This window comes from Columba livia, chromosome 10 (assembly GCF_036013475.1).
Source record: "Columba livia isolate bColLiv1 breed racing homer chromosome 10, bColLiv1.pat.W.v2, whole genome shotgun sequence".
Classification (NCBI taxonomy): Eukaryota; Metazoa; Chordata; class Aves; order Columbiformes; family Columbidae; genus Columba; species Columba livia.
Genome location: NC_088611.1, coordinates 19,795,828 through 19,816,944, shown reverse-complemented (window position 1 = coordinate 19,816,944; position 21,117 = coordinate 19,795,828). Strand labels below are relative to the sequence as shown.

The window sequence follows — 21,117 nt, the reverse complement described above, 5'->3', positions numbered from 1 at the left end:
ACTTTGCCTAATTATTACAAACTCAGGCTGTAAATCCCAGAAGAAAGACTACATGTTACTTTAAAAAAAACCCCAAAACAAGCACACATTAAAAACAGAAACAAACACAAAACAAACCAAGATGACAGCAGATGAATGAATTAAATATGCTAGAGTTTGTCTGTCACTTCTGATCAGGTGTTTTGAAGGAAGTCAGGGGAGATAAGTACTTGATGTCCACAGGACTTCAGAGGGGCTTGGTATTCATTTCACTGTGGCTCTTCTGAAAACTGAGTGTGAAAAAAAAAACAACTTAGCTGTGAAGAAATAGCAGAAATTTGAAGATTTTTTTAAATTTATCTTTTCAACTCTGGAAGCTTCTTTTCCATCTTTCCAGGAAACCACCAACCCTGTGGCTTGGGATAGCCTACCTGGCAGCCACCTCCGTCTCAAGATGTCCTGGTCCCTCCAAGGCCGATGCTCAGTTGGATCAAAGGCTGGAAGGACAGGACCTGAGCTGATGGGCACAAAGTGGAGCAGAAAAAGCAAAGTGAAGAGTCTCAAATGCCAGACACAAGGTGAAACTCGAGTTGAAGCTGTGGAATGACTAACAGAGACTTCACAGGTTTGCTCTCCTCCCCATCCTTCTCTTCTATGAGCCTCTTTTCCTTCATCTTGGCATTATGAACATGGCAACAAATGAAAACACAAGTGCAGACAGTCCTGGTGCCCTCCTATCAGGTGTAAGCCCTCAGAAGCAGGTGAGCTCTCAGCCTTCAGCAGTTCTCTTCAAAGGTCACATCTAATTAGGAGGATCCTGGATTTTGACGTTATTGGTGGTTTTAGCAAGTTGGTCCCTTCCAAGACAGCAAAGAAGTCCAGCTGGGAACCCATATGGGGAAAAATATATATATTCTATAAACTTGTTATCCCTAGAAAGCTTCTTGGTATGCTTTATGTGTGAGCTCACTCTATACACCTACTCTTCCCCACAACCTGATTTTAGACATTGCATGACAGATAGTCCCACTGATACCTGTCAGTATTTCTTGATATCTACTTGGAGTCCACTGTAAGGCATTTGGTACTCTCTTTTAGTGAGGAAAAAAAAAAATTGGTGCTCTTTCTGCAAGTTTTTGGTCACCCATAGCAGCCTCAGTCGTCACTGATTTCTGCACAGACTCCATGGTTTGAGGATCAAACTCACTATTCTCTGATTACTTGTCGGAAAACGCAACCTGTGTACTTGGAGACTATCACCAGTGGCTTCCCTGAACACCCTGGCAGGGACTACATCTCAGCATAGTCCAAAGTTTTGACTGAGTTGCAACTCTAACACAATTTAACAGAGCAGATGTGGCCAGTTACGGAAGCACAGATGGTGGGAGGTAATTTATAAAGGTATTGGAGGACTGCTTGGGGTAGGTACCCATATCTTTAGAAACAGAGGTTTGGGAAAGTGGACAGATCTTTTTCTTTTGCTTCTGTTGTGAGCAGACTAATGGTGGGCACAGTGGTGCCTCCTGGCACCAGAAAATGCTTGGTCCTCATGTGAGGTGAAGCTACAGCTACAGCCATATGAACCCGAGTTAATCCAGGGGTGTTAAGAGGATGGTAAAACTGCATTTTAATCCTACCTCAAGGTTGCCCACTGGTAGAGACATGTATGTCTTGATAGCACTGTGTGAATGTGCATCTAGGTCTCGGACCATGCTAATTCCAGGTGTGTAGAGATGAGCTCCAAGCCGAGATCACCGACACCCAAAGGTGGGTGCCCCCAGCCCACAAGAGATGCTGTTAGACCATCAGCTGGGTGCTCTCCTTGACGAAACCGTATCCCCTCACTTCCTACGTTCATCTGCTTGTCAAGTGCAAAGATTCGTTTTAAAACTGTGGATTCTAAATTTGCTCTGATGTAATTACTGTTTGACACCGCAGCCCTTCCAAGCACCTTACATAAGGAAAAAGAGAGAATTAAACATGAGAAGCCTAAAAATAAAACTATTAAAAGGAGACAGAAGCTGTTTTGTGAGCAGCAGGAATGATGTGGTGCCTCTGGGAGAGGATATGTTGAGCCAAAGGAGATGTTCTGCTTTTAGGCAGTGCCTTTTATTGCATTTCAGTGAAGTTCTGTGCTTTTCTGAAGTTCTTAGGTGTAGCGCTTTTAGAAATGAGCCTGTTCTTTCTCTTTACTCTTGCAAAAACTGCGACTTTCATACCATTTCCCAAGCCAATCTCCTTGCACAGACTGCAGCCAAAATTTCCCTTCCCTAATTAACCCAGAATGTTTTTTGAAGAAGTTTTAGCCGCAGAGAACATCAAATTTAGCTCTTAGCCTGGAGCCAAGCTCTGGGCTAAAGAACACATGTCATTTTAGGAATTCATGCAGATGCAGTTTGACATCTGGGATGTGATATGTCACCTGCACACTTCCCCGTTGAGATAATGAACAATAGCGCGCATTGCTGATGCTGCAGGTGGGACGCAAAGAGGTTTTTCCCATTCATTCCAACAGTTTTGTCCAAGCTATATAAATAACTGCAGGAGACTTCTTTGACTCATGCAAGCCTCTTCTGTTGATGTTTGTCCATGTGATAACTCAATTGCCTCATTTCCCCTCTGGGTTGATTCTGAGAGCAGTGTGCTGCAGTGTTGCCTAAGTTACGACCCCGTAAGAGATGGAGATCTCTGTTGAGCATTTGTTTGCCATGGGTAGCTCCTCTGTCATGTGAAAAGGCAGCCAAAAATATGCAACACATGTTTTTCTAACGTGATTTTTGGACTGCCCCTGGTTTACATGAGTTTGGTGACCAATATATGCTGAAATTCAGGCATGGAGAGTAAGGCTGGAAGGGGTCACCAGATCATGTGCCTCAAGTCAGGGTCAGCCAGGTTTCCCTCTCTGCAACGATGGCAGAAATGCTCTGTCTGACTGCGTTAGGCGAGAATAGATGAACATGCACTGAATGTTTGATTTACATCAGGTACCCTCATGACTCCATGATTTGGGCACTTGGCATCAGTATCACAGCGCTGGACCCTCAGTGTGTTCATGAACTTTTGCTGTGACTCATTTTCTCTGTGTTATGAGTGATGGTGTTTGGAAGTGGCATGGAACAGTGACAGGGAGAGGTGGGTCCCTGATGGTATCTTTCACAAAATCTAGTTTAGACTGAACAAAGCTAGCCTTGATAAGCTAAATGTGTGTCCTGTCCAGAACATCTAGGGGAATAATTGAGTGTGGGTAGGTGATCACTTTGAAATGGAGAATCACCACCATTGACTCCAGACATCTCATTATGAGCCCATTCAGAACCAGAGCAGAAACAACGATGTGAGGCCTTGATACTCTGAACCCTCAAGATTATTTTTTTGAGAAACTGTCCATTGCCCAAGAAATTTTTGTGGAAAATATCCAGGAGAATAATTTAGACAAGCAAGAGCTCGTGGAAAATTGTAAATAGCTGGGACACCATTCCTGAGCAGGAGAAAGTAGGCAAATCCTTTATTTTCTATGTCTTACTACTTTAGCTGTGGTAGCTGCTTTGCTTTCAGTTTGATGGGGGTTTTGTTGGGTTTATTTTTGAAAGAACTTGCTCAACAAAGAAAACACATTTTCCCTCTGGGATAAATAACCTCCTGTAATTGCACAGCTCCACTGGTTTTTAATCCAGTCTGTGTACCCACAGTAAGTGGTCTTTGGCTTTCTGGCCAAAAACCAGTATTTGCAAGCTTCATGGAAAACCTTTCCTCTGGAGCTATAGAGAACCATAAGGTTTGTAGTTCCACAGGGGCTGATTTGAGCCAACAAGCAGCGGGGCATCATGTCAAATTCTGCAGAGTATAAGCTTTCACCCATAGGAATACAACATGTATTTTCTAGCCATTCTGTAAAGAAAAGCCTCTGAATACAAAGTGAGGCTGGCTTGATTTCCTCAACTGCCTCTCAAGAGGGAGGAAAAATAGGAAGGAAGAGTGATCTTCTGTGTTTGCTTGCCTGTTTATTCTTAAACCTACCGAGGACCAGTTAAATAGTAATGCTACCGTGTTCGACTCTTGTTTTTGTCAATGAACTCCAGCTACTCTCAAAATGTGGTAGTTTACAGTTATGTGTGGGACATCAATAGTGTATTTAAAACCTGACAAAGTCCAAAAAGCTTCCTCATTAACTGCTACATGAACACAATATAGGAGCCCTGTTGCTATAAGCAGCATGAATTTCCCCCTCAAATCCTGCTGCACAATGTGGAGCCAAGCTGTCATTTCCCTCTGAACTGAAGGTGACCCTGGTAGGGCTGATCTGTGGCAAACTTTTGGGTCATTTAATGCTCGTGACAGTCGTAACCTCCACACTGAACTGCTCTTATCACAGGGGAAGGGCATCAGAGGAGCACAGAGAGCTCTGTCCTACCCTTTTCCTTTTCCAACTGATTTCTGAAGTGATGATACAGAGGTTATTTTTACCCCTGCATCAGTAAAGTTTTGGCCTGAAATATCTTAAAGTGCCATTTTCACTCTGCCTTGCTCATAACTTGAAGATTTTTGATTTTTTTCTTAATTACCCATCAACTACTCTCCAGCTGCAGTATTAATACATGGAATGGTGGTTGCCTTCAGTGGCTATTTAAATTAAATACAGATCTACTGAATAGACATCAAGTGCCAGGAGATCTCTTTTGGAGGAAGAAAAGGTGAGAGGAGAAATTCCTTTGCAGTTAACATTGTCAACGTGCTTCTGAAGCAAAGCATGACACCTTTCTGACTTCAGGACATTATTAATGTCTTTGTCTTACAGAACATGTGTTCTGAAAGCCTGTAGCCGTGTCATCTTCAAGCTGTCATTTCATGGGGACACTGCAAGTGAGGTACAGCCAGCCTGGTTTGGGATTGCATAGGAGACATTCAAGACACTACAAGTAATTCAGCTGATGTTACAACTGCCCTGGAGGCAAGGCTGACTTCGGACCCAGCGCTCCGTGAAGGTTTAAGGGGATGCTGAGCAATCTGGTGGATGATGCACAACCATGGAAGATGCTGGGAAGCATCTGCTGGGGGCTGCGTTTTTAAGTCCAGCCAAGTTGTGCCAGTGATCCCTTTGGATATGTGTCACGGTAAGCTTGAACCAGGCGTGGGAAGGTGGGCTGCTCCCACACCAGTGCCACTGTAGACTGCACATGGAGATTGTGCTGAAGGCGCAATAGCAAGCCAATATCTCCTTGCTACATGCCTCATCCAAACCTCTCTGTGGCACCACAAATGCCACCCAGGGTGTCAGCAGAGAGAGGGCTCTGGATAGGCTGAAGGAACTGAGGGGTTTGGGGAGGAAGGGCAGGCCGGGCCCAGCAGCAGGCTCATGCTCAGGGTGGCTGCTGGTCCCTCAGCACAGTTTGTTTGCGTGGTCTCCGCCTTGCTCAGAGGGATGGATGGGCTCAGTTCCTCACATGGGTGCAACTGGTCTGGGAGTCAGGCAGGCACTGGAGGCTGCTTCAATTGAGAGGTTTATGGTGAGCTCAGGAAGGCTTGGAGAGGGTTGTGGCTGGGAGAGGTCCCTGGAGTGGCTGTGGAGTGGTCCCTGGAGGGAGCAACAGGTGCATTGTGCAGGCCTTGCTGTTCTGGACCAGCATCTCCTTTCCTTGCCTGTGCTGGGAGGATGCTGCAGAGCAGGAAGCATCAAACCTGCTCTCTTCTCACATCCACACTACTTCCTCCATGCATGTCTAAAACCTGCACTGAAGCACAATTCCACCGCTTTATTCATCCCTCAGGCTGCCAATTCAAGCAGCACGTCCCAGCCTGGACTCAAAGGGTTAAGGTGGGATGTAAACTTCAAAGCTGGGCTCGCTGGGCACTATGGGGATCCGAGCAGCGTGGGTCATGGATGTCCTTGCAGGCAGGTCCCTCATCTCCATGCTGTGAAGAGCAGATGTGGCATAAAAGCTTTCTTTCAGAGAGGGCATGATTAATCTTTGCTTCTTAGACGATGACAAATATATTATATTCGCCGACATGCACACGCATTCTCTTTGCCTGACGGGTGACCCCTGTCTTAATGCCAAGCATGCGAGGTCCAGCTCTGTAAATGAAGAGGAGAGCTTTGCAAGCTCATTAATGCTTTGAAGTCGCTCATTAGGAGCAGATTCCTCGGGAGCTGGTGAGCGCAACACCCTTGGTGAGCGCAGCTTCATTTGATATTAATGCGGGTGCTGCAGCTGGAGGCATCCAGGGATGCTGAGCTGCGATTCTACACACATGGACCAGCACAGCGGATAGCTGTGGCTGTAATATGAAGGGAAAAAGGAAGCAGGGATAGTTGCTGATCCCTCTTGGCACCAAAGGGGTTGAATTTTCCTCCTGGCAGGGTTTTCGCATGTGAATAGGTTGACCCAGTCCTCTGCTGAGCTGAGGACCCTCAGCATCTTCCAGCGGGATGCTTGGAGTCCTTCTACCTTGCTTCCTAACATTCCTGAGTTGTCGCAGGAGGCCAGGATGAGCCCTCCTGACTGAGGAGCTCTGTGTCACCCTCTTTTGAGACCTAGAAATGCACTTTTTTCTGACTTGGGAAGAGTGAAGGTGGCTGAAATCACAGACAAAAATTATCGGGCTCCTGTGGCTTAAAGGCTAAAGACATCTTGCACATTGTAACTGTGGGTTGTGGGTTTGAATCCTATTGTGAGTCAACAGAGGTTTTGTGGTCATTTTTTTGTTATTTTGTTTTGTGTCTCACGCTGTCAGAGCCTCTCTCTTTCCCCAGGCATCCAGCAGAGCCAGGCTGAGACCCTCCAGAGATGCTATCCCTGCACCAGGGTCCCTGGCAACACTATCACTGGTGACCATGGTCCTTGCACAAGGAATTAGTGTGGCACACAGGGGCCATCCTTCATGGCCCATGAGACCTGGTGCATGGCAATGAGTTGTTCCACCAGTTTGCTGGGGAAATAAAAGAAAGCAGTGGGGAGGGGAAGGTGGCTCAGTTTGGGACCTTGGGGGCTTGGTGTGAGGTGTGTGCCCCCCAGGGGAAGAGCTGGTGGGCCAGGGGAGACCTTCCAGCCCACCAGGATGGCCGAGTGGTGAAGGCGTTGGACTTAAGATCCAATGGGCACATGCCCGCGTGGGTTCGAACCCCACTTCTGGTAGGAGCCTCCTTTTTCTCTGGGTCTGAATACCTCATCCTGGTTTTTAGAGCATCAGTTCAGAGCAGGGATGGGAGCTCCAGGCCCTGTGTGGGGGGAGATGAGGCCATTCAGCACCCCAAGGTGAGGATCCTGGTGCGACTGAGCCACCCTCTTGTCCAGGCTGAACATGGAGAGTGATATAAGCTGGTTGCTCTGGCACACAGGTTGTGTCTCCTGTTCTTCAAGTAGGGAGTGCTGGGACCATCATGGGCTTGAATCCCACATGCTCCCAATATCGCGACTTGTTTTTCCCATGGCAGAGATAGGAAAACCTAACTACCCTGAAGGTGGAAAAGAAAAGCTGTTGGGCTATAAACAGCTCAGGCAAATCCAAGTGGAAACCAGCACAAATAAGTGGGCTCGGAGGAGATAGGTTTGAGGTTTGTGGACACCGCTCCACATCAGCTTCTCTTGCCAGCTCTGTTTCATGACCCCAGATCCACTGCTTGGCTCATCCATAGCACTATTTGGCCCTCCCCAGGGGGACTTGGCAGTGTCACAATCCCCTGGAGCAAGGCAGCATGGCAGGAAGGCGTTCCTGATGATACTGCTGGTTAAATTTGGGGAATGCATGAGAAACCAAGAACTGTTCCTCTGTTGCACAGCATCACTGTGCCATAGTCTGTCTTGAGTCAGGACCTACAGACGCTCTTGAGATTTTTTTTCTCCCTTTCTTGTATGAGTGGATGGGCAATGGATATTTCCCTCAGTAAAGGACTGGCCTGCTGGACCCGCAGAGATGCTGTCAAATACTCATTTGGCTGCTTTGCTCCAGCCTGAGGCCAATCGGATATGTCCTACTGCTGGGACATGATTTGAAGTGATGGTGTTAATTTGGTTAATTGGGATTCCTGGGTAGCGTGCGCTTCTTGCAAATCAGCTTCCCATTGTAGTATCACTGCAAAGAGTTATTTGTTGGTGCATGGGGTTATGTATGAATTTATGATTCTGATGTAGGACCATTAATTTCATGTTTGTGGCAGATGATAACAGCTCAATTAAAAGTTGCATGTGAAGATCTTTGGCTTCCTCTGACACCCAGGAATCAGCAGCCTACAGGAAAGATTACAGGGCTTGTACTGGTGGCCATATAACAAATAGGGCAGGACTCAGAGGAAAGGACATGGGGGGAATTACTCTCCCATTTTATTTGTGCTGGGAGGGAATTTTTGCGCATATCCACTAGAGCTGGCTTGTTGCAACAAACCCCAGTCATTGAGTGATGCAAAGAATGACAAATACATCTTTGAGAGTACCCCAGGGGGTCTAAGCAGCACTGCGGGTCAACTCTTTTGCCTCTGATGGCTTGGAGTCAGACTTCTGTCTAGTTCCTGTGTCAAAGGCATTTGGTGGCTTCCGCTGAGTTCAAAGCTGAAATCTCCTCATTTGAGCTTCTCTGTCGATCCATATCCTCAGAAAGCTTGTGTTTTTTCCACCCCAGGGGTATGGGCTGCGGTTTGCTCCCAATCCCTCAAGGATGTTTATCCACTTTGTAAAAAAACTATTGGGCAGACAGAGAACCATCTGAGGGCACCAAGAGCTGAATTAACACCCTTTGTAACACACAGACTGCCAGAGTTGTATGGACAGCTGGGACCAAGTGTTAATTTGAGCCATGTAAGAACATGGGGCTGGAGATGTGGGGACTGAAACAGCAACAAGTCCAGTGGCAAGGGCAGGTGAGAGCTGATAAATAATCTGCCTTCTACGAGGTCACAGCTTTCTTCCTTCTCACCCCATATCATCCAAGTGTTTGAGAGCTAAAAAGAGCAGCTTGCCCAACGGCCATTTCAGTGTATCATATCTATTAATATGGTTGCTGCAGGTTAAATACCAATAGTTTATTACAAATATACTTATTACGGATTAACTATGCAGTATGCACATCTGTTACGTTGTGCTTGGAAGTAAACCTCAGTGAAAGGTTTTTAATAATGAATTTGTGTTGAAGTAGTGTACAATAAGTATCTTCAGCAATCTTCCTCTCAATTTCACAAGGCAGTTTTATGTTCAATAAATACCTAGGGATTATTAAAAACATATTTATCAAAGATTAACAGTGATGAAATATATGCAAATGTAAGCTGTTAAACTCAATACACAGACTTATAATAATCAATTCCTATATTAAAACACAATAACTGCCTTGTTTAATCTAAATGAAATGAGTTTGGGGCTTTTTGTAAGTTCCATCTTTTACCGTGTGCTTGCAGATCTCAGATTAGATCCTGGGATATTTTTACTTAAAATAAAACAAATACTTAGGTAAAAGCAAAGGAATCCTAGAATAACACAAGCCGTTCCAGGAACAAGTAGCCAGATCTTCAAAGGAAGTAGGTCAGTGCCAGTCCACAGATATCAGAGCATCTCGCCCAGCTTGCCCCAGCTCTGTACCCCTGAGATACCTGTTACGACAGGACAAGGGGCGATGGTTTTAAACTAAAGGAGGGGAGATTCAGGCCAGACAGGAGGAAGAAATTTTTTACAATGAGGGTGGTGAGAGCCTGGCCCAGGTTGGCCAGAGAGGTGGTGGATGAACCATCCCTGGAGACATCCCAGGCCAGGCTGGACGGGGCTCTGAGCAACCTGAGCTGGTGAAGATGTCCCTGCTCATGGCAGGGGGGGCACTGGATGAGCTTTGAAAGTCCCTTCCCACCCAAACTATTCTGTGATTCTACAATTCCCATATCCAGTCCAATCTATGGCTCATACCACCTTTAGCCACACCACTTCCAGGATTGGGAGTCTGGAGCATCAGCACTCAACTTCTTTACAATCACAGGTGCACCCACACTGTTTTGGATCTGGCAAGATTCCACCTGTCTTGTATCCCATCATTTTCTAGCACTTGGAGACAGAGTACTAAAATGAGCTAAATATTTAGGAGGTAAACAAAATGGTATTGTTTTACTCTTGTAATGCTAGTGTTGTAGTTGTTGGTTGGTGGGTAACGAGAGCTGGTGCCTGTACCTGCACCTGCCTGCAGGTGCTGGGAGCAGCACCCCAGACACCCACTTTTTGTGAACAGTCCCAGGGGCTGCCTGGTTGCCTCATGGGGCATTGATGGCCTTTGGACTGCAGGAGGACTCTGACTCCTGAGCCCTCCTGACAGCAGGCTGGAAACCCCACGAAGCATCCCCCTACTGGGCTGGATCCAGTGCCTTGTCTCAGTACTTGGTGATGGTTTTATCTCATATTTGTGTTTGCATTTTTACATCTGTGAAGCTCAGTGTCAAGACTAGGTGAGGATACTAATCAGAGGGACCCAAATTTGAGGGAGACTGCACTCTGTGTGTCTAAAATATGGGCTGTGCCATGGCACAAGAGGCTGTGTGGGTTGTTGACTCCAATATCTGTAATGTATTGAGAGGTATTGGCCTCTTATGATGGCAGGATCTCAGACAATGTTCTGAGAAGGGCAGACATCCCCCACACTGCTGCTCAGCAGTATCTCAAATACATGGTGATTTTCCATCTCCCAATTACCTATTGATTTCCTTCCTGTATGAGTTTGAAAACCAGGCTCAGGCACTGCCTTAAGGGATGCTACTTCTACATTTCAGATGTTACTGAGAAGTTCTGTAGGATCAGATGTGTGCATGGGGCTGCCAAGGAAACCCTTCAAAAGCAGGGAGAGTCAGGGCATGATGAAGGCAGCCTAGAGGAAATGGAGGGACCTGTTGGAAAGACAAAGGTTGAGAAAAAGTGGGGAGTTTCTAACCTGCATCAACCACTTGTTCTCGTATATCTCCCATCCTGCTATATGGAGATATATAGATATCTCACTCTTGGTGTATGTATCTCATCTGGGCACATGGCACCAGTATATGGTGCAAGTGTCTAGCTTTGAGGGATGTGTTCAACTCAAAAGACGGCCCATACAACCAAGGAAGATCTTTCTGTGCTTAGCTGGGCGAGGGCAGTACTGGCTCCATTGGATGCCATGGGGATCCATTATCATATTTTGACAAGGTTTGGTCAGCATGGTGACTCCAGCCACCATCTGTCACCAGTAGCCCCTGCCTTGATTTTTTGTCCCCCCTGGGGAAACATGACCTGAACAGCTTAGAGGCTTGGTGTGTCTGCAGTGCAATCACACACTCCTCCATGGACATCAGAGAAGTTATATCTGTTTACACCCTGAGTTTGTCTCCTGTACGTGTTCCTCAGCCCACCTGCCCCGTGGAGGATGCTCAGCTGGTAGGGGGGAGTTTTCTATCTTAGCAGAGGACTGCAATTACGGAGGTGGCCAGAGAAAAGAGACAAACGGGCACGCACCACTGCCTTTAATAGAAGGCAATGATTCTTCTGGGCTCCAGAGTAATACAGGAGATCTGGTTTTAATAAATTAACAGCCTACAAGTAACAATCTCAAGCAATTAAACTCTGGAATGAAGGCGAGCACCATGAAATGTATTCTGGAGCTGATGGAGGAGTGGCAGAAACAATCCCTGAGCAGTGAAGAAGGCAAAAATATAACAAAAATGCCCCAGAGAGAGTTGGAGAGCTCTGCTCCCCATCTCCTTTCTATTGTGCATGCATGTGGAGACCTCCCCCATCCCTCCTCCTTCTTCCACAAACTCCTGGGGACCTGATTTGGAAACTCCCTGAGCTCATCCAAGTCTCCATCATTACCATCGCCCTTGTGCCTGCTCTCACCCATCCTACCTAGTAAGGAAATCCCCATGGTGAGCAGGGGGTGGCTTGTGGGAGACATGGGAAATAGCTGGAGTTTGCAAATAGCTAGGAACTGAGGAACAAATAAATAAAAAATAAAACTGCTAAGCTCCCTATCTTACATTAATAGCCTGTATGGAATCCTCTTTGCCAAAGAATTCAATTTATTTCCATTTAAAGGCTGTTCTTCTCAATCAATGCAGCTAATAAATAGCTGCTGATGGCCATGACCCCTGGGCTGAGGGAAGAATCTATCTTCTGAGCCAATTAAAGCAATTGAACAATACCTTTTAATAACACTATGGGATTTTAAGACAAGGAAAAAAAAATCAACAGGAGAGGGAAAGAAATCTCCTCCCCAAGCCTTGCAGAGAAGGGTCAGCCGGGCTCTGGCAAGGCCGGGATTAGAGGCTTTAACGTGTCTTGTGAAGCTGGTAGGGGAAGTATAACATTCCCTGTGAAATCACAGGAAAGCTTTTCTGATGTCTTAAAAACATTCCAGGAATCAAAAATAAACCATAATGGCAACTTATGTTCCCTTGTTTGCAGAGCTGTAAGAGGTCTGAAGGGATTAGTGAGCCTCTGTGGCATGGTGGGAGAGATGGACACGCCAGGCAAGCTGCGATGCCTCTTGCACCACCACAATGGGCAGGATGCTTCTCCAGGAGCGAGGATTTATTCGGGTGCACTTCATGGCCCTTCCACACTCACAAGGGTAAGACAGGGCTGGCACGTCCTTGGCTTTTGTTCTGAAACTCCCATTACTGTTTCATTTTTTAGTGGCAAAAATCCTTGTTGATCTTCTTGAGCCCTGGTGGAGGGATAGGAAGCATCCTATCAGATTTATGGTTTCCACAGCTGGTATCAGAGACAGTGCTCGGCTGAGAGAGCATTCATGCTTCGGGAGACAGACAGGTGCAAAGGAGGTGGTGAGGGAAGCAGGACGGACACCTATTGAGTTTTCACAAAGCTACGTAACCCCAAATGGCAATGGGTCTTTCCCACTTCATCACTCTCCTGTCAATGAAATCTCGTGACTCCTGTTGGCATCGGGGGAGAGCATCTGTCAGACGCACAGGTCTCCTTCGAACACTCCCGTGCTGTAGGGAAGTCTCTTATCTCCATTTTACAGATGGCAAGCAGGGGCACAGAGAGGTTAATTGACTTGCCCAAAGCCAGTGCAGGAGGTCTATAAGTGATGCCAGATCCCTCGAATCCCTGTCTTCTGGCTTAATCATAAGACCATCCATCTTCATCCTATTTCCTCTCCAGGTTCCTCAAGAACTTTTGTGATTCTCCTGTAGGCAAACTGCAGGTGGAGACAGCGCTGGGAGCTGCACATTTCCAGCAATGGCTTCTTAGCCCCATTTCCCAAGAGGACACCAATTTTGACCTTGAAAGTTTTGGGGGTTTTATAAACTCTTCCCTAGTCCCCTTTAGGAGCAGTTAAATAAATATGCTTTAGCATGACGAGGAGCATTCACTCTTTGGGGAGGCATTTCAGGGATGCTGAGGCAAAAGGACGTTTTGTCACTGCTTTGATAAAGGACATATTTCCTGGGTTTTCATGCAGCACTCCCACCAAACTGATTAGCAGATTGAACCTACAGGTAGAAAACGAACAGCAACCTTTATTTTCAAGTGAACACCTGGTGACAGATCCCCACAGGACTCTGGGGATTTGTCCTTGACAGCCGTTCCCCTACCTGTGTGAGCAAATCTGTGTGCAGGGCCATTGAGAGATGTGGCAAGGCACAAACATTTCCATCACAATGTCTCTTGTTTCAGAAGTGTGAATGGAAGAAGCGATAGCCCTGGGTGAGCTGCTGATGAACGTGGAGCACGTGTTACGTTCCCTCTGAGACTGCGAAGGAAATCACAACTGTAAGTCCAACTCTTTCAATTTTCATGCTTTCAGCAACATCTCTGTTTTTCTTCTTGCTCTCTCGTTTTCATTTTTTATTAATTACCCGGTGACAACTTTCCCAGAGGACTCTATTTTCCATTAATTATTAGGAGAACTAGAGGAGAATGTTGAGCTGTTGGAGAGCTCCCTTTGAGAAGATCAGGTGGGAGCATTTCCTAATGCCTACATGTGTATCATTTTGACATTTTCCTTGCACAGGAGGCTAAATGATGTGCCTAGGATGCAGAAGAACTTTTTTTATTATTGCAGCATAGAATGTTGAATAAGGAAACTTTATTTAAGTGTTGGTTTGTTGGCCCTGGAGACTAACATACTGCTCAACCAGAATTGATCAACAGGCTCTCTGTATGATTTATTATCATGTCCTGTGTGTAGGAGAATTCACAGACAGAAATCAGTGTCAGCGTAGGACTGTGCTGCACTTGCATCACTTTTTTCTGCTGCTGAAGATGCAGATATGGCAAGAGATGGAATAATACTGGCCTGAAATTTCAAGTCCAGATGGCAACTGTCCCCAACACAGATGAATAATGCAGGTGGAGGAAGAGCATCTGCTCTTCCTCTCCTCTTGAAGCCATGGCTTTTATAGTTGTACCTGCTACAGTCCCCACAGTCTACTGAGATTGATGGGAATGTCTTGAAAGAAACAGTCAGGAAGCTCAGTGTTGAGACCAAAACCTTCCTGGTGTAATACATCTGTTGGAGCACCATTGACAGTCAATTTCTACTTGGAAGAATAGAAGCTGATATTTTTATGAAGTTGATCTGTGAATCTGCTTCTGTAGGTTATTACAGGTTACTGAATGCCATTATTTCTAGGATATCTCTTATTTAATTGCTTCTGTGTAATTAGAAGGGTGTCTTTCATCCATGAACTGGTCTTTGGAACAAGCCAAGAGGAGCCAGGATTTCCTCCAGAAAATCCTGACCAGGCTTGAGAGTTCCTATACGTGTTGGTAGGAGATTTCAGTGAACACAACCCCAAAGTTGTGTGGGGATACAGAAGCAGAGCTCAGCATCATCTGCCTCTTTTAGAAGCTGAGTGAAAAAATGATGTAACTGTAGTGGGTTTCTGGGCTTTAATTTAAGGACTTTAAGTTGCGTTAGTGGTTGGTATCTGCCTTCCCAAGCTAACCCCACCCTCGAGCCCGCACTTGACTTTCTGTACAGGACATCCCTGCTCAAACCCATTACGAGTGCATCTGTAACAACTCCTCCTGAAGGACGCAGTTCAGGTGTTGCATGGCGGTAACACTTCATTACACATCAACTCCCATGCTGTTTTACGACATCGTTTCTATGGTTACACACCACCCTCCATAACCCACTGAGCCCGTAAAGAGGCAGGATTGCATTTCTCAGTAGCAAGAGCTGTCATGTACGGTGTTGGGGTCAATACCTGATGGAGAGTGAAGTGCCAACCCATGGTTGGGTCCCAGTTGAGATGCTGATGCCCTGGGAGCTGCGCCTTGTGTTGGGAAACACCGGGGGTCAGAGATGGGTGATGAGGAGAGACCTTGTCAAGCCTTTGGTAATTGCCATGCTGCTCGCCACCACCCAACTTCTCACCTTCATGTCAACAACCAACTTGGATTTACCAGTTGTTTGAGTTCATTGCAAGGGTGGGACAGGAAGGAGGGACTAAGGCAATATGAGATTTTTTTGCTAAGAAACAGCCCCAAAAGGCTAATGGGGACCTATTTGGCTCTAAAGGATTCTTCTGGAATTAAGTTACAAACATGGTACATAATTGGATTTGGCCAGAAACAGATTTTTCTTCCCAGAATAATGGGTTGAATGCATTTCTATTTCATGATCTGGGGTGGCTTGTTTTAATGGTGCCTGAGGGGGAAAACAAGCATGTTCTTAGAATTTTTTTTAAGGAAAGACCAAGGATTTGAGCTGGATAATATGACCACTATGGAGAATGAAGTTTTATGGGAACAATTATTTGACAAAACATATTATAGCGCTTAGCTGTCTGTCTAGTTGGACCAGAGCATGCCCACAAGTCTGTTACTGTAATTCGATATTTGCTTGCTGTTAAACCTTCCAAATATTTGTATGTACAGAAATGTTATCCAAAATAGTTGAGACAATCCACAAAAAGAAGGGATTTGGAGGGCCTCAAGGTGAAGCGTATTAAAACCTTATTTCCCTTGGGGAGAAGATTGGTAAAAAATAATTTAAAAATCAAGCTACCTCCATCAAAAAGAATTCATCCGAAACCATGAGGTGTTTTCAGGGAACACCCTCCCAATCCAACTATATCAGAAATTAACAGTTTTGACAACCTATTTTCCACCAGTTCCAGGTAAGGTACAGAAAGGGTCCTTGAGGTGCCAGCAGATGACAAATTGGAGTCTGAAATAGTATATTACTGCAAACAAAATCATTTGCCTCTGTGGAGGCAAATTATGCTGTGGGAAGGAAACAGCCCTTCTCTATGTGGTTCCCATTCGTCCTCTGAACTAACCAACATGCTTGGTCCCGACCACCACAACGTGACTAGATAATGAGATATGGGAGGAAGCTAAAAGAAAAGCCACCAGACCACCTCTTCTGCCTTCTGATCACTAAATGATCAGATGTTCGGAAAAACTGATTTATGTGGGAAGCCTCAAACCGCTAAACGAGGCTACAAGATGACAACGCCATACTTCTGCGTGTGGAAAAAAAGGCCTAAAAATATCTGAAGGGTGTAAACATGAAGGAGAGAGCGGCGGTATCAAAGGGACAGCACACTGTACAGGGTTCAGAGCTGGCAGCTTTTGCTGTTCGGAGCAGCGGATGGGACACAATGGAGAGGCAGAGCAGCAGCATCATGACGATATTTCACTTAAGCCTGTCCCTCTGTGGCTTGATTCGTTATGTCCTGCTCCCCCCTGAGGCTGGCACCGGGACCTGTCCTGCTGAAACGCCACCTGGAAATAAAACAAAGCAATACAATATTTTCCTCCACTTAACTATGGTGCTTCCCAGCACCACGGGACAAAGTCAAGCCCACTGAAATCAAAAGGGCTTTTCCCACAGGGCTGTAAAACCCGTTCTCTCCTGCCAAGTGTCATCTGTCCTTGTAGTCGCTCCCTTACATCTCAAGTAATAAAGCAATATATGGATCATCATTACCAGACCCCAAGACTGTAAAGAAATTGTTATATATTTCCTATAGCTCTCTTTAGATATATGGTTGGATTCTCAACTGATTCATGGCAGCTGAAGATGCGGCCTCTTGTGTTTAGTCTTGTCTTCTCATCTCGCTGAACTTTCCAAGGATCTGAATTAATGTAAGGGTAATATGACCTTGCCTCAGTGAATTGTTTTGGGGGTTAATGTGCTGAGTGATTTATGGGCAAAGAGGGTTTTTTTCCTCTTTCTTTAATAAAAAAGTGCTCTCATTCAGCGGCTTTGATGGAAAGCCTGCGAGGACCCATGATAAGTATGTAACCGGAACAGACTCATATTAGATATCACTGTTACAAATCTATTAGTCCCACACATTAGAGCATGTGCTGGACCTGATGAGCTACACTAGTGGGAACATGAGTCATTTTCTGAAATAGATGTAGCTTGCAAATCTTTTAGACTGTTATCCAATTCCTTTTCTTTCAGTTTAATTAGGATATAAAACATGGCCTTAAGAGCTCATACGAGTGGAGGGAACTCCGCGTGAAGGATGGGGAGCCAGCTGCGAGCGTTTCCCAGCTGCTCAGCCCGGGGGCTTTCCCCTGCGAGCTGGTTTTGCAGTTCCCCCAGGGACTGACGGAGGAAACATCTCTTGAAGCACTGCAGGAGGATGGAGCTGCTCTCACTCACCTGAGGGTGATGTGCACAAGGTGGGTTGGCTTTGGGTTTCCTCCACAGCTCGCTGGGAGATGCTGGGCTGTTCTCCCAGCCAGCACAGGGCACTCAGCACCTGCTGGGGCTGAGCCAGGGTCCGGCAGAGCCCCTGGAATACGGAGCGATCTGCCAAAATCTCCCTAGTAGGGTAACACAGCGACAGCAGAGAGCAGCAACGAGACGAATCGGATGGTGGTTCTTTTCCAACCATATATGCAAAGCACCTATAATGAGCAGAGATAAGCCCCTGAGATCTGCGATGCTGCTGATGAATTAATAGAAAATCAAACCATACACTTTCAAGACAAGAGCATCCAGCCCTTCTCATAACCAATGCAAGACTTGTTTCATCCAGAGCATATCTGCTCTCATTGGTGCTCTTTTTGCTCTTGAATTAATCTGTTCTCTACATTTGAGGATTGGCGCCATTAGCATTTGGCTTTGCAGAATTCAGAACCTAATTCCTATGAGTTTTCATGTTTCCCTTTTTCTTGTTTTGATTCTTGTTTGTCCGTTTGTTAGTTTGTTTGGCAACATATTTCCTGTCTGAAACAAAAATAGCAGAGATGGGCACTTTCTGGACAGATTCCTTTGGATACTGATTTATTTCTTTTTTTAAAGATGGACACCTGGTTTCTTTATAAATGAGTGTTGGCAGGCTGGGAAGCTGGGGGCGGGCAGAGACGGGGGGGCAAGGAGAAATGCATCTGTTTAGAACAAATGCAACACTGTAGGAAAGCTTTATAATGTGATCCAAGATTGGCCTGATTGCCTGATGCTTTAAACATATGGTGTGCTCCTATATATATTATGCATGAAAACTAGCTGCATGCACATAGGAGTAGTTCCACAACATTTTGCATACAGTCTGCCAAATCCCAGACTTCTCTGTTCTTATTCAACCCAAGCTCCCAGGAAAGACAATGAGCATTCATCCAAGGCTCGCTGCTTTTAGTTTGCTCCATTCCTTCTCCCTTAATTTAATCTCAGCTGAATGAGGATTTCAATGTTTCATCCTTCCTTTGGCACCAAGCACCGACCTTCCTGCTCCTCCGGATGTGTAAAGTTGGAATTGGCAACATGTGGTCCGGTGGCAATTCTGGAAGTGCTACTGGGCGAGAAAAAACCCCTCATCTGCAGAGTGGTTAGAAAGCTCTGATGCAACGCTCACATACCTGGGTGTCAGCTCTGGCTCATGCTAATATGTCCATGGCACAGTTTATCTTTGTCTAGGATCTCTAAGACAATTTTCCAGATCCACCCAGGCAGGGCGGGCACTGGGATCTAATAGGATAAGAGCTGAGGAGAAGCTCTGTGGTTTGTGTCCTGCTCTGACACAGGCTTTTCTTTTCTACTTAGGCTTAGTCTGGTTGACCTTTCTTTTGTGGGGAGGAAAGCTGCTGTTCTGGGTGGAAACTTCACATCGTCGTTGCACTGCTGGGCTAGCAAGAGGTTCAACCTGAAAGTCATGTTTCAATTATTGCATGTATTTCTTGGTTATCTTTAGTACTGTGCTTGGATCCTGTACAGGGATACCTTTTTTGGGGGGAAAACATCTAATTTTTTCATGCATAAATCATCTGAAGGGTTGAGAAGAAGTGGAACCAGGTGTTCATCTTACCAGGCAGCCCAGCATTATCGTGTGTTTCCTTACTGTAATGAAGTATTTGCCCTTCAGTGGAGGTGACAGACCAGAGGAGATCACTGGTGGGTGGTCATTTTATGACGTGATATTTCTTATATCTCTTTAAGTGATGACACTCCCAAAACACAGAAAATGGGCATTTCCAGATCAAGAAAAGCAAAACTGTTTGGTCCAACACCACCTGTAGTTAAACCAGAGCTTCCTGTTGCACAGCAAGTCATCATTTGCCTGTCAAGATAGGCCTGAGACATCCAGAAATTATCAGGAGGGTTTTGCAAGAGTCCCTCTCCGTTAGCTCTGCAACATAAATTTTCCAGGAATATGTCATCTCTGACACACATAATTATGCCTAATGCAGTGTCGAAATTTTGCAGTTTTGCTAACTTACCATCAGCCTGATCCCTGTCCACCCACATCTCCTCCAGAGAGGGTCTGAAACCGGTCAATGCTGCTTCTAAGTTGGTATTAGTTGGAAGCCTGCACAAATTCTAAGAATTTGATTAGAGACATTATCTTCCCTCTTTTTTTTTGTTTTCAGCACTGAACAAGGAAAGCTGGGCTTTTTGTCTTCAAACATTTTCTCCTCCACCCAAAATAGTATCAAAACCTCCTGAGCTCTGTCAGGCCATGTGGGGAATTCCTGTCCTCTTCTTCTTGCCAATACACTCCGTGGTCCTGCTGCACTGCCACCAAAATCCTATGCAATTAAACCCCAAAGGATGATCCAAATTCAGATTAGATCTTGGGCAAAGAGAAGCTGTTAGATCAAACATCCCCACTACTGTGCAGAGCAAAGACTCGGAATGCACCGCCATGCAACGATCATTAGAGGAGCAGAGGATCTGAGGTTTAACACTCACCCAGATGAGTGATGGATAAACATCACTTTTCTAAGAAAAGCACTTTCTCATGCTCTTTAATCCATCCAGAACTTAACAACTGGGTGCTGACTGAGACACAGCTTGATTGGGGAGAGATGAAGGGACAGAGAGGAAGCTTAACACACAGTCAGCTCAAAGCAAACGCATTTAATGCTGCCTATCTCAGAAGCTTTGAAGAAAAAGCCCTTGTGTCCTCAGTGGTTCTTTGTGGTAACTTTTTGGCATTAAAGTTCATGTAAGAGAATGATGAGTTTCCCATTATCGCATATGGAGATGGGATCCATTGTGCTAATTCCCACGCTGTGGAGATTTAACATTCACTGTGTTTCTTTCTGCAGATACACTGTGATGTGTCCTTTTCAAGCTGCAGCCGACTACATTGAAATCTTGACTGACACCTCTTATCTGATAGGGGCCGCTTTTCCGCTGGCTGCTCTTTAGAGTGATAAATGTCAGGAGTTTGGGAGTTTGCGTGTATCTAGGCGCTCCATCTGAGACTTTGGGCAGGTAATTATCCCAAAACCACAGGACTTTTTCATGAAATCCACTGCTGTGCTCGTATGGGGAATGAGTTAGCCAAGGGTCATGGATTTGCTGCATCCAGGAACTGGGAAGCATCCACAAAGATAAGCAAGGAAGGATAAAATCTGAACAAAGATTTTCCCCAACCAAAAATGAAAGCAGACCTTTTCTGACATTGTGAAGTTGTCTCTTCTGATCACCTGGGAAGGCCACGAGTTGGGATTTGACCCAGTAGCCTCCAGATTTGAGGCTTCAGTCAACCAAGCAAAGCAACTAACCCTTGCAGGCTGGTGTCACAGCTGGAGCGAAGTGATAAACCTCTTCTGTGAGGGAACCAGTAAAGAAACCAGAGATCTATGGCAGTTAGCAAGTTCTAAACAGAAAACTTTCTTAACACACTTTTATCCTAGTGAAAGTTGCAAGGAGGAAACACTTAGAGAATTGGAAGTTTCTTCCAACCCTTCCTTCTCCTGT

The 21,117-nt window shown here is 45.6% G+C and overlaps 1 long non-coding RNA gene and 1 other non-coding gene across 15 annotated transcripts in view; both read left to right on the top strand.

Annotated features, from left to right (window-relative positions):
- Positions 1–21,117, top strand: part of LOC110362649 (uncharacterized) — a 68,142-nt gene that overhangs the window by 27,087 nt on the left and 19,938 nt on the right. For 12 of the 14 annotated variants that reach the window (XR_010475154.1, XR_010475153.1, XR_010475152.1 and 9 more), the window contains 6 exons: positions 377–604; positions 4,775–5,090; positions 12,378–12,543; positions 13,617–13,712; positions 17,368–17,591; positions 20,460–20,628. This is a non-coding gene — a long non-coding RNA (uncharacterized LOC110362649). The remainder of the gene's footprint in view (positions 1–376; positions 605–4,774; positions 5,091–12,377; positions 12,544–13,616; positions 13,713–17,367; positions 17,592–20,459; positions 20,629–21,117) is intronic. The other 2 variants (XR_010475162.1, XR_010475158.1) reach the window with 2 other exon arrangements.
- Positions 7,030–7,112, top strand: TRNAL-UAA (transfer RNA leucine (anticodon UAA)). Its single transcript has one exon. It is a non-coding gene; the product is annotated as a tRNA-Leu (tRNA).